This window comes from Antechinus flavipes, chromosome 2 (assembly GCF_016432865.1).
Source record: "Antechinus flavipes isolate AdamAnt ecotype Samford, QLD, Australia chromosome 2, AdamAnt_v2, whole genome shotgun sequence".
NCBI classification, from domain to species: domain Eukaryota; kingdom Metazoa; phylum Chordata; class Mammalia; order Dasyuromorphia; family Dasyuridae; genus Antechinus; species Antechinus flavipes.
This window is the reverse complement of record NC_067399.1, coordinates 621,864,582-621,880,273: the sequence shown is the minus strand read 5'-3', so window position 1 is coordinate 621,880,273 and position 15,692 is coordinate 621,864,582.

Below are 15,692 nucleotides of genomic sequence, written 5' to 3'. Positions count from 1 at the left end.
GTGCTAGTGCCTTCTCCCCGAGGTTCTCTCCTTGGTGCAGTCATTTACCTGCTGTCTCCCGCATTAGACTCACGGCAGAGGCTGCTTTTTCCTTTATGATGGCAGGGCTTAGCAGTGTGCCTGGCACAGGTGGTGCTTAGTTAATGCTGCTTCACTGGCAGGCCTGAGCACAAAGGGGCAGGAAAGCTAGAAATGGATCGCACCCCTTGGGCCTGACGGCAGAAAAGCCCCCTTCCAATCCCCAGCCCAACGGGGCTGACTGCAGGCAGGGGAGAGGGACTATCTCCACAGGGATTGCTCTTGATTCCCAGAGATGCCCGTATGTCGGGGGCGGGCATCGGGATCAGTGCCATAGATCTGCCCATTTAATCTGAGTGCCGTTATATTTAGCTGCCTTCTGAAGGGCAGCCAGGAGGGGGCAGTGCTGCTCCAGACATCCCACAGCCCCATTATGGGGGCGAGGGGACAGGCAGCTTAGACTGTTCTTTCTTGCCTTAGAGGGAACGTGAAAATGACGGGATGGGTGCCGGATATTTGGGAGTCGCCAGATTTCAGAAGTGCAAATGGCAAGACCCTGACAAGCAAGCTTCCGACCTTTGCTTAAAAGCCAAGGAGAATGCACAAGCCTCGGGGTCCCACCCTAACCCCAAAGATCCGGGGCTCTCCTACTCCCCCGCTCCTTATACTCGGCTATCCCATCCCCACCCCTGCGCATGTAACCATCGGGTCTACTCTGGGAAGGGAGGAAGCCCCATGAGCACAAGGATCTCCCCGCAGTCTCTGAGCCGCTCCCCTTCAGGGCCAGGGGTTAGAGATCTAGAGAGGGAAGGTCCAGGAGGAGAGAGGCTGCGGCTGGGTGGGCAAGGGCAGGGGGCCTCCTGAAGCGCTCAGTATCGAGTAGCTTCCACGTGAGAGGATCCTGAGTATCCTCAGTAGTGAGGAAAGCAGAGAAAATGCCGGATGCCGGGAGCCATCACTTCTAAATCCAATTTCCTTTTCATGTACCCAAAGGGTATTGTACATTCTGTGTTAATGACTACAATATTTTTTTTTTAATTTCAAAAACCCTCACTGATTCCTATCTGGCTCTCACATCATTCCTGGCAAATTGTACGCTATGGCAAATGAAAAATAAACAGTCTGGAAAGAGTTTGATCAAAGCACCGATGCATACAAGCAGCCGAGCATACAGAAATGCTCGGGTCCCTTATCTAGAGGAGACACTTTTAATAAATGTTAATAAAGAAACTAAGACACCTACAAGGAGTGGGGGAGAGGGATAGAGGGGGGATGGAGGCAGTGAGAATGCTAGGCGGTTCGGAGAGAGGATCCCTGAGCTCAGACTTAGGCTCTAATCCTGGCTCTGCCCCTTACTAAGACTTAAGTGAAGATAAGATAAGGCCCCTTAGTGTCTTTGCTCTCGTGTAAATGCTCCAGCCCATCAGAAGTAGCTCTACAAGGAAGTAGAATAAGAAACAACCAAAATTGCCCTACCTGCCTTTACACTACCTGAATTCCCTCCACTAATTCCTTATTTTGAGAGGGGGAGTTTGGGAGGGTTGGAGGATTTGGGGGGTAGGTAGGGGGAGGAAGGAGTCTCTAAAAAGTTCTTTATTAGAGCATAAATTACTCTTGATCAGATAAAAGAGGAAGGAACTAAAACCAAGGCTGTGCTGGAGCCAGCTTGGACAAGCCTGAGAGAGCCACCTAATTGAAGATTTTTTTCAGTATAAGCATTTACATCTCAGAAACTGGCAATCACTACAAATCAGAGCTTTATTGATTGCTTTGTTGATTGTCTAAAATGAAAGAAGTGATGGAGAAAAATACTAGTAATGCATATTAAGCATAAAAGTGACATTTAATTGTTTTTTTTTTAGAGAACTAGTTGTTAAACATTTACCAATACACCCTTCCCTTCAGCTATTACCAGCTAAACGTGCTGGGTCAGTAAAAGTATCTTTGATCTGAATTTAGAAACAAAGGTCCTAGATTAAAATTCTAGTCCTGCCGTACTTTCCAGTTGTGTCACCTTGGAAGGAAAAAAGCTAGCAAGCATTTAAGTATCTACTATGTGCCGGACACTGAGCTAAGCACTTTACAAAAATTATCTCATTTGTTCTTCACTATGATGCTAGAAAATAGGTATTATTATTATTCCTACTTTACAGGTAAAGAAACTGAGGCAAACGGGTTGTGATTTGCCAAGGACAAGGACCATTTAGCTTACTCTACGAAACCTCCCTAGGTTTGTTTCCTCTGTATAAAAGGGGTGGAGGTGATCTCTAAGGTCTCTCCTAGTTCTGTCTATAAATCTGTGTAAAATTACTTCTTTTTTCATTTTAATGCATTATACTGATATTAATATCCTCACCCTTCCCAAACACCCACACACCCACACCCACACAAAGAGACAAGGAATGCTCCATGAATACCAGGAATTAATGGTCAACAATTTCCTAGCTTCACAACCTTTTTGATGTCTTCCTGCCATCCTGGGAGAAAATCCTCCACATACCTGAGTGACAAAACCAGTATAGTGCACTTAATTTGGGGAGAGATAAGGAGGTGGAAGTCACTGAGATCACAGTTGACATGTTTACTAAGATGCTCCTGAAAAGCAAACTAAAGACATACAAATGGCCCAAGCAGAAATCCATTATCAGCAGCTCTAATTATCCATCGTTTTAAAGGCTCCACCATTGCCATTGTTGTGGCCTTGAGGAATTTATCTGATTACTGAAACTATCTCAGAAAGATACATAGGAATGGGAGGACTGGAGATTGAGCTGTGAAGTTGGTGGCTGGAATTCTCCACCCCCACCCCACCCCTCTTCTTTTTCTCCCTTGACAGGACTAACTCCCAGCTGATTAAACACAGACCTATTATAATTCAAGGGCCTTTCCACTATGGTTTTCTTTAATTTCTCTTGACTATTGCTTGTTTATACATAGCTATTAGTCTTCCCCATTAGACTGTGATCTCCTTGAGAGCAGGAACTCTTTTGGTCTTTCTTTGTATCCCGTAAGATACTTGGCACAAAATGATCAACTATGAAAGTCATGGTTCTCAGTTCAGTGATTCAAAAGAATCCCAATAGACTTTGGACAAAAAATGTCGTCTGACTGAGAAAGAGCTAAGGAGACTGAATATAAATCAACACATACTATATTCACTTCTTTTTTCTGTTTGTTTTTTTTTTTAATCTCTCCCATGGTTTTTCCTGTTTGCTCTGATTTTTCTCCCCCAACATAATTCGTAAAACAGTATGTATTAAAAATAAATAAACTTTTTAAAAAGGAGATACTTAGCACAAATCCTGGCACATAGTAGGTGCTTAATAAATTAAACTACTCCTCTCCCAGAGTTCAAATCCAATCTCCAAGCCCTTAGCAAGTTACATAATCCTACTTGTCTCAGTTTTCTTCTCTGTAAATGGGCTGGAGAAGGAAATGGCAAATCCCTCTAATAATATCTGCTAAGAAAACTCTAGGACATGGCTGAAATTGGAACAACTGAATAGCAACAACAAACCACTTAGTTTAGAGAACAGTTCTAGGCCTCCATTCTAATTAGCATTAAAAACAGAATGAAAAGTAAACAACCCAACTAGAAAAAATGAAGCAATATTTACATTCTCTTGAAATCACTTTTTCATATTATTTTGTTTAATTGAGGGGTTCTTTTTGGGGAAAAGGTTATTGTTGGGATTTAGGATTATTTATATTTTTGTGTTCTTGTTCATATATATTCATATAAATGAATACTTAGATGTCAATAAAAGTTGGGAAGAAAATGTATTTGTAAAAATGTCTTAAAAGTAAAAATGAAATTGCAAGATCATTCCCACCCCAGAATCTGGCAGAATGTGATCCAAAATAGATTTTCCCAGGGGTCTTCTCCCTTCCACATTTTGTTCTGTGGGTCCTTGAAAATGATAACTCTATAATGATCTTTTGTGAACTGAACTAATTTGCCTATTCAGAAAAGAAACAAAATGCAAGGCTATGCTGAGACAGAAAGAGATACGATAAAAGACAATCTTTCTGTGGGAAAGTAGAAGTGCCAATAACAGCCAGGGATTAAAAATATGTAGACAGGACTGAAGGCAAGAGCTGGAGGAGACTTGGAGAGTGCCAGGACAACACATGGGCTCCTTCTGAGGGCCTAGACAAGTGGGAATGGAGAGGAGGGGAGGGATGGGAGACTCTCTAGATAGAGTCAATAGTAGATGATCATTTTGGAAAGAGCATTCAAGATGGCCACCAAGAATCTAAATTTAAATTCTAGCTCTACCATTTACCTCCAACATGATGTTAGGCAAGTCATTATCCACTCCGATCTCCGGTTCCTCATCTGTAAAGGAGGTTGGACTAAATAGCCCCTAAGGTCCCTCCAGCTATAAGTCTAGAAGACCAGAATAGAATATGATGGAGATTAGGAACCTGGGAGGATAATGGCACCATCCACAGGGACATGTTTAGAGGCTCCAGGAATCAGAGCAAAGTGTCATTCTCAAGTAGGCCAGAAGGGGTACATCAAGTCCCAGAGAAGGGATTCTGAGCTTAGTAAATCATGGAGACAATGCAGGGCTAGGCCCAAATATTTCATCTAGGAACAGTTACGTAAATCTGGATACTGTCTACTAAACACCAATTTATTTCCTTGTGTACATTACACTTTCTCCGTTTTTTAGAGCCCCATCCAAATATATATACAGTGGATAGGTGGGTGTATGTACACATATGTCCCCTTGTGAATAACATCCTTTCCCCCTCAAAAAAATTGTATATGTGTGGAACTCTAAGCAAGAAAGGAAATAGGAAATGGCAGAAAAAAGAGAACCTGCAATAAGCCAATGGGTACAGCAGATCTCAGAGCTCAGAGAGCCAAGCAGATTTGGGGAACAAAAGATTAGTGGGCTAAATACCTTGAGCTAGAGTTTAATTAAAGTTGGACTGGATGATTCCTAAGGTCTCTCCTATTTCTAAACTTATGATAGTATGATAGCCTCCAAGCCAAGGACTAGTATTTAGAAAGCTGTACTGTAATGTAGGGGTCTTATCCTTCAAAAAGTGATGGATTTCTTTAAAAAAAAAAAAAAAAAAGTGGTAGTGGGAGAAAGGAACTACCAGAAAAGGCCTTCATTAATCCAATGGCATCTCCCTTTCCCTATCTCCAGACTACACCCTAAATTTAGCTACAGTGAAACCTATAAGCTCATAACAAGCAAATATGAAAGAATCAGAGCTGATTAACTGATGGATTACTACTCAGGTCTTTCACCTTCAGAAACAGAAAGCTCTGTGGTCGCATGGAGGAATTTGAGGAAGGGGCCCATAGTTTTCTGACCAATACAGTTTTGGGACCCCAGGCCCAGACAAAAGTTACTGTGCTACCTTTATTTTCTTTTTGGATTCCATAAATCACCCACTTGCTCTTTTTCTTCACCTCTCATCACTAACCACTGTCTCCAAAGAGTTTTCTTCCCCTGATCAAAATGAGATATTTGTAAAGCACAATATCAAGCATATAGGTAGGTGTTTAATAAAAACTTATTCCTTTTCCGTATTCCCTAATCCTATCACTATGTCTAGAAGGTAAACATTTTCAGCAAACTAATACCCTTAGTAGTTCATTGGAGTTATTGAAGTATATACTAGTAGAAGCTAGTAGGAGAGGAAGATCAGTGTATTAAAAAAAAAGATTGTCTTAAGTTATGGAGGTGGATTGAAGTTCCTAAAATGGGCTGATAATGTTTGTTATGTATCATGAAGAGTACGTGTGTTCTTTTGACATATTTAGGATCTGAATCATGGAATCTCCCATTTGGATGAGATCTTGAAGGTCATGAAACCAACATGCCCTTAAACTAGAATCTTCTGGAGGATATTCTCTATATGCCCTTCATTTGAAGACCTCTAATATTCACTTTGACAGAAATCAAGATCAAATACTGGAGATAGAATCCCAGCAGTGTTCATCTTAATATATAGGAAGTATATATATATATATATATATGAAAGAGAAAATGTACTCTATTTTCATTGAAATAAGAAGGAATGAAACCATTGAGCCTTTCAATTATCATCTTCTCTAAAATAGGAAAGGATTTTCAGGGTTCCTCCCTGAAGGAGGTTCTTAGAGGAACTGAACTTTTACAATTAGGTTTAGGATTTCCTTCAAAGTTTCGCATAAGGATCACACATAACAAGATAATTCCAAGGACCACATATTTCTACTAGACATGGTGGACTAGAAGTAAGTAAGGCAGAATACATACAAAACAACTGCAGGCAGTTTGTGAGAGAAGACACCAACAGTGAGAGGATCAAAAAGGGCTTCCTTTAAAAAGTAGTACTTGGGGAGTGAGCTACAGAGGGACTCTGTGAGGAAGAAGTAAGGAAAGAGTACATTTCAGGTCTGAGGAATGGCCAGAGAAAAAATAAGAAATAGAGTGAAATAGATAGAGTGCCATCTGTAAAGAACAATTAAGAAAGTTAGTGAGACATCCAGCCATTCTGAACAGCAATTTGGAACTAAGCTCAAAAAGTTATCAAACTGTGTATACCCTTTGATCCAGCAGTGCTTCCACTGAGCTTATCCCCCAAAGAGATACTAAAGAAGGGAAAGGGACCTGTATGTGCCAAAATGTTTGTGGCAGCCCTGTTTGTAGTGGCTAGAAGCTGGAAAATGAATGGATGCCCATCAATTGGAGAATGATTGCGTAAATTGTGGTATATGAATGTTATGGGAATATTATTGTTCTGTAAGGAATGACCAGCAGGATGAATACAGAGAGGCTTGGAGAGACTTACATGAACTGATGCTACGTGAAATGAGCAGAACCAGGAGATCAACCAGGACCTCAACAATGATACTGTTTGAAGATGTATTCTGATGGAAGTGGATCTCTTCGATAAAGAGAGCTAATTCAGTTTCATTTGATCAAGGATGGACAGAAGCAGCTACACCCAAAGAAAGAACACTGGGAAATGAATATAAACTGCTTGCATTTTTGTTTTTTTCCCGGGTTATTTCTACCTTCTGAATCCAATTCTCCCTGTGCAACAAGAGAACTGTTCGGTTCTGCATGCATATATTGTATCTAGGATATACTGTAACCTATTCAACATGTAAAGGACTGCTTGCCATCTGGGAGAGGGGGTGGAGGGAGGGAGGGGAAAAATCGGAACAGAAGTGAGTGCAAGGGATAATGCTGTAAAAAATTACCCTGGCATGGGTTCTATCAATAAAAAGTTATTTTTTTAAAAAATAGAGAGAGAATATTGTACATTCAAAAAAAAAAAGAAAGAAAGAAAGAAAGTGAGAAAAGGTATGTGAGAAAAGGAAAATATAGAATGATCCAAAAAACAGAGGTTGGGACCATGTTGTGAAGGGCTTTAGAGCCAAACAGTAGAGTTTATCCTATTTTATCCCTTTTCTCCCTAATGGGAGATTCTCTCTCACTCTGCCCCACAAATTATTCCAAACCTTCCTTCCCTATATCCTCTCTGAACTTCAGTCCTGAAGCACCAGATGTCCTTGGAGATTTCAGTCTAGATGTCCCAGAGACAGCATAAATTCAACTTGTCTAAAACTCTTCCAAATTTCCCTATTTCAAAGACATCACCATTCTTAAAGTCTCCTCGTTTTATCTTAATACTCTCCTTCACTGCAAATATCCAATCAGTTCCCACATCTTGCCATTTCTATCTTCAATATCTCTCTGATCCAACTTACTCTCTCTGCTCACATAGCCTTGACTCAGGCTCAGGCCCTTATCATCTCTCTCCTGAATAATGGCAGCAAATCGCTGCTTAGTTTCCTACCTCCAGCCTCTCATCATTCCAATGCTTCCTTCATACACCGAATGCAAGCTAGATCTGACCATATCCCTCCCCAGCTCAATTCTTGTAACTCCTTATTGTCTCTAGGGTTATATATAAACTTCTTTGTTTGACTTTTAAAGCTGTAAAGTTGACTTTACAACCAGACTTCAAACTAACTTTCTGATCTTCTTCTCCATTATTCCTCTCTCCATACTTTGATCTAGATATACTGACCTTTTCTGTCCCTTATTTAACACATACGATCTCCAGTCTCCTTGTCCTTGTGACCCCTTCATTTCTGGAATTCAGTCTCTCCTTGCCTTTACCTCATTAAATTCGTCTCTTTCTCTAAAAAGCTGTTCTAGCACCATATTCAGTAGTTAAGCTTTTTTTTGATTCCTCCAACTGCAGATGTCTTCCTCCCTATCTTATATGTTTCTATTTATTCACTATTTACTTATATGTGTATTTTTGTCTCTTCCATTAGAATGTAAGCTCTGTGAGTGTAGGCAGGTAGAAGGGAATAAATGCTTTTAAACACTACGTATCAAGCATTGTTCTAAGCACTTTATAAATATTATCTCATTTTATCCTAACAACAACCTTATGAGGGGGATTTTCCTTATTTGCAGTTGAGGAAACTGAGGCAGACAGAGTTAAGTGACATGCCCAGGATCAAATAATAAGTATCTGAGGCTGGATTTGAACTCTGATCTTCCTAACTCTAGACCCAGAATTCTATTTGAAACCCATCACTTAGCACATTGCCTGTCACATCAGTAGGCATTTAATAAATGCTTATTGATTAATCAAGCTTGTGCTTGAGGCTGGAGGAGGATAAAGATCAGGAAGCCAGGAGGACATTTATTGTCCCCTAGAGCCAAGTATAGAATTCTTGAGATTAAAGGGGTGCCAGACCAGGCCAGCCCATACCCAAAGGTGCCTTTTTTAACATCCTTACCAAGTGGTCTTCCAGTCTTTGCTTTGGGCCTCATGCCTTTTCCTTGCTTTAGGATGGCCAGGTTAAATAGATTGTCCTTTTCTCTTATGGTCTTTATCTCTCTTTTTCCTATGTCTGTGTCGGTCTCTGTCTTTCCCTGTATTTCCTCCTCTTCACCCTTATCCACCTCTGTTCATTTTTCTTTTTTGTCTTAGTCCCTAGATTTCTCTCTGTCTCTCACTTCTCAAAATGAGAATTAGATAGTAAAAGGAGGACTTTTCTGCTTGTGTTTGACAATCTCCTGCTATCCCTATCCCCCCAAAAACCCAATTTTCACAGATGGTATTACCCCCCCCCCCGACTCTTTTCATGTTTGACTGGAAATAGAAGGGAGCTGTGTCCTAGACTAGATTCCATCAATGCAAAGATGTTAAACATTTAGCAGTGAGCACCCATGAATTAGTGTATGCATGAATGTATCCATTCCTCTGCCTCCTAAATCCCAGATCCCTACAATCCTCATTATGGGAAAATATGGACCTCCAGTTCCCTCCTTAGCAATATATAGCAAAACCCCAGCTGTGGGCATCTGGGGACCTCAAGGAGGAAAGGGGAGGTGCATAAGCATCTGAACCTTCTATTTCCAAATCAGAGCTTCCAGCCTCTGATCTTGGGGGTAAAAAGAAAATCCCTGCTTTTCGAGCAAGACCTTTCCATGGGGGATTCCCTTCCTGGAGCAGTCGTTGTGTTTTTGCTTATTCTTTCTAGATTGGCTACCCTGTGGAGGAGACAGAAAAAAGGTCTTCACCTTCCAGATGAACACAGCCTAGTTGGGAAGATATAGTATGAATATGAGAGAAATAGCAGTTTTTAGCAGTAGAGCCAGCCTGAAAATCAAGAAGCTCTAGCGTGTGAGCTCTGAGTGTGTATCACGGGGAGCCACTTAATCTCTCAATGCTCTAGGCAAACCTTCTTTGGCTACAAATTGCAAAAAAAAAGTAAGTGGTCACCTGAATTGATAAAGGTAGTTCCCTCAAAGATCAGTTCTGGTTATCATTGAAATCACAGACCTAATTCCTATTTCCTATGCCTACCTACAAATATGGAGTAAATACCTCTATTAAAAGTCCTCCTATGATGTCTTTTCGTGGAATAGAGATGACCCTGGGCTCTTGAAGGCTCTCTAAGCTCTAGAAGGTCCTACAAGGCTGGAAAGGCTTTGAGTACAGGCCCATTAATGGACTGCATACACTTGTCACCTGATGACAAACAAATTCAAAAGGAGAAGGCTGGCCACCAGGTGACAAATTTTTCCCAAGATCATTTACTAAAGGCATGAAGGAATCACAATCTGGTTTAATGGAGACAACACCTTTACTAGCTCTTTTTGACTATTGAATTATTCAGTAAATGACAAGCAAATCACTAAATGCATTTTGTACAATAAGAGCTGCTAGAAGGAAGAGATCCCTATAGGAAGGAATGGTGTAGGATGACAGTATGGGGGAGGTAGATCTGAGTTGGCCCTTGAAGAATGAATAGAATTTGGAATAGAGATGGTGGAAAATGCACTGGAGTGGAGGAGGGCAACCGACATTATGAGTAATGTTATGGAGGAGGAAATGAGTAATGAGCATGATACCTGAATGGGAAGGAGGAGATTTGGGATGGAGGATGGGGGAGAGAAAGGCAAGGAAACAATTTGAGCAATCTTCCTTTGTTTTCAAAAGGCACTACCTCCGCAAAGTACCTAATCCCTCATCCTGGCACTTCATGATGAAGGTAGCAGCTCTCACAGAGTGTTTCCCACTAGACATACCCTGAATGGTATGGAATTTATGCTTTTAATTATGTCCTTATGCCCAAGTCTCTGAACTCTTCTGCCCCAAATGTTTGTGACAAATATTATATGGGGAGGAAAGAAATTGAGAATCGCTGTTATAAACAGAAATACCACTGGATCTGAATTCAAAGGATCTGGATTCAATTTCTCCCTCAGTTATTTACTAGCTAAGAGAGATTTTAGGTTAAATTCATTTGTCTAGGCTTCGTTTCTTAACTGTCAGATAAGAATTTTGGACTTAAATGACACTCCTCTCTCCCCACGGGGGTGGCTGTCAAATGAGAGGTTTGGATTAGATGTCCTCCCCTTCTAGCCCTATGATTTCTATATCTTTAGTGAAGTACTGATGATGACAGCAGGAGACCACAAAGTAAATCATTCTCTTCAAACAGAAGAGAAGGCTAAATACCTACACTCCAGCCTAGGGATCTATCATTTTAAATGTAATGATATGATTTAGGAAAAATTCCATTCCTCCCCTAGAAATGCAGGATTGTTGAAATTTTCATGAGAATCTGGAGTAATGGCAAAAATAGAATTAGGGTTAGAATTTCAGCCTTTGGACTTGGTCAATTATTGGACTCAGAAGATGTCAATCATATGGTGCTAGATAAAAAGACACAAAACTCGAGTTTGAATCTTGTTCCTTCTACTTACTGTTTGTTAGTTTGGGTAAGTAACTAAAATAACATGATCCTCACTTTATTCATCTATTAATGAACAGATGATTTCTGATGTCCAAATGATCTCTAAATGGTCCTCTGATTTCTGTTTAAAAAAAAAAAAAAAACAACTCATGCTATCTTTGTGGACAGATGGAATACTACGCCTATATGATAGTACAATTGTGTGGAATTTAAACTGATTGAATGATTGGACCAAAGGAAGTCTTTGCTGGGTCAATGTTGACTTGGAGTGCCACAGATAAGTCCCTAGCCCTATGCTGTAAATATATTTAATCAGTAATTTGGGTAGAAGACCAAGCAATAATGAGGGGCCAAACCGAATATGAAGAAATGTAATAAGGATAGAGCTAAACTACTGCTGAACCTATGCCCTGAAAAAAAAAAAAGTTCAAAGAAAGAAGAAAAAGTCTATATATCCAAAAATATTTATAGCAGCTTGTTTTGTGATGTCAAAAATATAAAAATTAAAATGATACCCACCAGTTGGAGAATGACTTAGGAAATTGTAGTATGTGAATATCATGAAATAGTTTTGTTATGTAAGGAAAAAGGAAATATTTACTTTAATCACAAAAAAACTTGTATAAATTGATACAGAATAAAATATGCAGAACCAATATATAACATCATAATTATAAAAATAAATAATTTTGAAGACTTTTACAACATGATGAAGAATGAAATGAGCAGAATCAAGAGAACAATTTATGCAATAACAACAATACTACGAAGACAATTTTGAAAGTTTGAACTATTGTAATGCTGGAGAAACTGAGCAAGATAGAGATTAGAGAGTATTTAATAATTTATTAAATGGAGAGATATGCTGGGATGAGATGGATCCATGGTTTGGTCCCAGGGCTGAATGAGACTGTCATCTCCAAGAATCCAGCCAACAATCAGAGTTCTCAATGACCTATATACATATGGCTCAGATAGAGGGAGGCAGGGGCGGAGTCAGGGTGCTGAGATCGGGAACAGGATTCTGATAGGGTGGGGTGAGCCTCCAGAAAAGGAGATGACATAATGGGGAGAGGCACCCCGAGATGGGGAAAGGCATCTTGATAAGATGGTATCTGACATTCTGATAGCTGGAGATGGGGAGAGGCATTCGGATATTCTGTACTTATCAAATATTCTGATAAAGTGGAAGAGGAGGTTTTGCAAGACAAAAAAGCAGGGAAACTGAGTCATGACTGGGTCAGGATAATTAGGGAAACTGAGAACTGTGGCATAACACTATAATCAATGCAATAACCATCAATGATTCCAAAGGACTGATATTGAAATATGCTATCACCTAAAAGGTGATAGATTCAGTTTGTAAATACATACACATATGTATGCATATTATATATATATATATAAAAATCTATGTGTATATTTATGTATAGACACAAAGCTGTGTTTACATAAATATCCTATGTATGTACACACATGTATATACTTTTTTGCATGGCCAATAAGGGAATTTGTTTTTTGTTACAGCAGTTTGCTTTTCTTTTTTCTTTTCCCAATGGAATGAGAGATAGGAGGAAGAGAAAATAAAATTGTTAATAAAAACCCTCTAATTTAAAAAGAATTTTAATCAGGATAAATGTAAAGTCCCATGCTTGAGCTCAAATAATCAATTTTCTAAATACAGGTGATGGGAGGTATGGTTAGACAACTTTATTCGGTTTTAATGGACTATAACAAGCTCAACATAACAGAAAACAATCCAAAAAGCTATTACTATCCTAGACTGGTTTGAGAAGTCAGTTGTGCAAAGTGAGAAGGGTGGTAGCCATGCTATGTTAGTTGGTAAGAAATGGAGAGGCAATGATATGATAGGAAGGATATTAATCACATAGAACATATCCCAGAAGACGTGACCAATAGATAAAGGAAGTGAAAACCATGTCATACAAGGAACAATGGAAAGCCCTGGGAATACTTAACTTAAAGAAAACTTGAAGAAAGGTGTTTAAATATTTGAAGGATACAGCTTGTTCTACTTGGCCCTTGGAGACAAAACTAGGAATAAGTTAAAATTGTAGAAATAAATGTAATTGTAACTGCCTCAAAGTGGAATGACATCCTTCTGGGGATAGTGGGTGTCTTCTCTTCAAACGTTCTCTAGAGAAGCAACGTGACCTAGGTTGTTGACATGCTGTAAAAGACATTCTTGTTCAAGTGTGGCTTTGGAGATCTTTTCTAGTCTGAGTTTTCATGATCCTGAGAAAATTAGCTGAGAGTTGGAAGTGTCCCTCAGACAGGAAACAGGAACTCAGTTAGCAGTCAAAAGAAAGCAAGAGTTTGAAATAGGAAAAGAGGAGAATTTGCTTCTGGCTGGGGATGGGAAGTGATTCCCTACAGAAAAGCTAAAAACAAATTGGAAAATATAGAAGCAAATCAGAGCAAAAGAAAGACTTTTTACCAACCACAGAAATATCCAGGAGGGATCAAAGATATAACAACTCTATGGTCATTACCCTGACTGACTGAAAGCTAATGTCAAATAGCTCTGGGATCAGAAAGGGGAGAAGCAAAGGGAATATCCTATCCTATGTGCTTTTTTCATTACCTCATTTGACAATAAAATGACCTAATCAGGATAGATGACCATATGGCCTATTGGCAATCTTGCTGGCTTGGAATCAGATTTGACTTTAGGCATGTCACTGTAGGTGACCTCATTTGTAAAATAGGGGGGGGGGGGAAGGAATTGATTCAGGGCTGAGCTTTCAATAATTTCTCCTAGTATAGTAGTTTAATTTTTTCGGTTTGTTTTGCTTTTTTTTTTTTTTAATCTTAGTTTCTCGGCACCATTTTTCTTTTGAACTTTTTAAAAGTTTCTGAATTTGGCCCCAGGAAAGCAGATTTTTCTACTTATTGGTCCTGACAAGTTAGAAAAGGAATGTTTTGATAACCATGCTATCTCTGAAGCCTGAAAAAGCCCAAGGAACTGGGGGAAAAAATATGTTTAATTGTATATATGTACATTTTTACATTACTAGTTTTACAAATTAGAATACACATCTCATATTTTTTCTGAGATTGAGGTACAGTTGAGGATAATGAGACTCAGCAAAGTTAAGATTTCACTATGAAGAGAAGAGAAAATCTGGCAGATCTTTCCAAAACATCAAGACTAGAAGTTTCCCATGATGTGAAGTCTGGAGTTCTGAGAGAAGAAAGGAGAACCACAAAAGATGAAGCACTTTCCTGTCTGTATGCTCATTTAGTCACAGGAGATATCCCAGGAAAGTTGAATTTAGCAAGGAGAATTTAAGGAGTTGGCAGAAATTAGCTAGGTATTTCCTTGATCCTGCAGACCTCCATTCCTCCCAGATTCTTCCCAATGAAACTATCTTTTCCCTTCTCAAATCTTCCTGCAACATTTTTCTTGCATTTCTTTTTTGTTCCCACCACTATCACTTATCACACACAGATAAGCATAGCTATTGCTCATCTATGAATACAAATTCTCCCTCCCCTCCCACCAGCAGATTGTAAACTCCTCTAGGACAAAGATTGTATCTTTCTGTCTTTGGTACTGGACACAGTACAGTAGCCTCTAGGTATTTAATAAAATATTGGGTTGAAATTAGGTCTTTGCTTTGCCTCTTTTGAAAAGGCTGTGGCCACAGGTGCCAGGTTTTGAGTCCAAAGTCCAATTACAAGACTGAATTAAAAAAAAAAAAAAAGACAGTTGAATTTTGATGGTGTCCATGAAAGCATGGAGTTCACCCTTTTCTCTCCGACCATGTTTTAGGGTCTCTTGGCAGACAATCTGAAGTCACAAGATATCTCTTCTCAAATCTCTGTCTCTGTATCTCTGTGTGTCTGTCTCTGTCTCTCTGTATGTGTGTGTCTCTCTGTTTCTGTCTTTCCTGCTGTCTCTGTCTGTGTCTCTGTCTCACTGCAGAAGTGGGGACTGAACGTTGGAGAGCTTCAAAGCTGATCCCCTCCCCCCTCACCACTCCATTTGCCAGCGTCTGAAGCTGTCAGAGAAAGGAGCATGTCGGGAAGAAGGCCTCAAAAATGAGGGGAAAAAGAGATGTAGGGAGGGATTAAAAATGAGTATGGAAAAGAAAGGGGCTAGGAGGGAGTGAAGGGTGCTGATGCTGAAGGGTGCGGGAAGGGCCCTGGGAGACAAGAGGTGAGAACACCCTAGGGAGGGAGGAGGTTCTCTGGAGGGTGAGGGAGAGCTCCGAAAGGTGAAAGGTTGGGAATTAAGGGAATGGGGGTGGAGAGGCTACTCGGAAGACACGGGATACCCATGAGTAAGAAGGGGATGCTCTAGAGCTATCAGGAGCTGAAGAGACGCAGGGGAGGTGAGAGGCTTGCTCAGAAGAGGTGTCGTGTTCGGATAATTCGAGGTGGACACTGAGGGTGTCCACTAGGG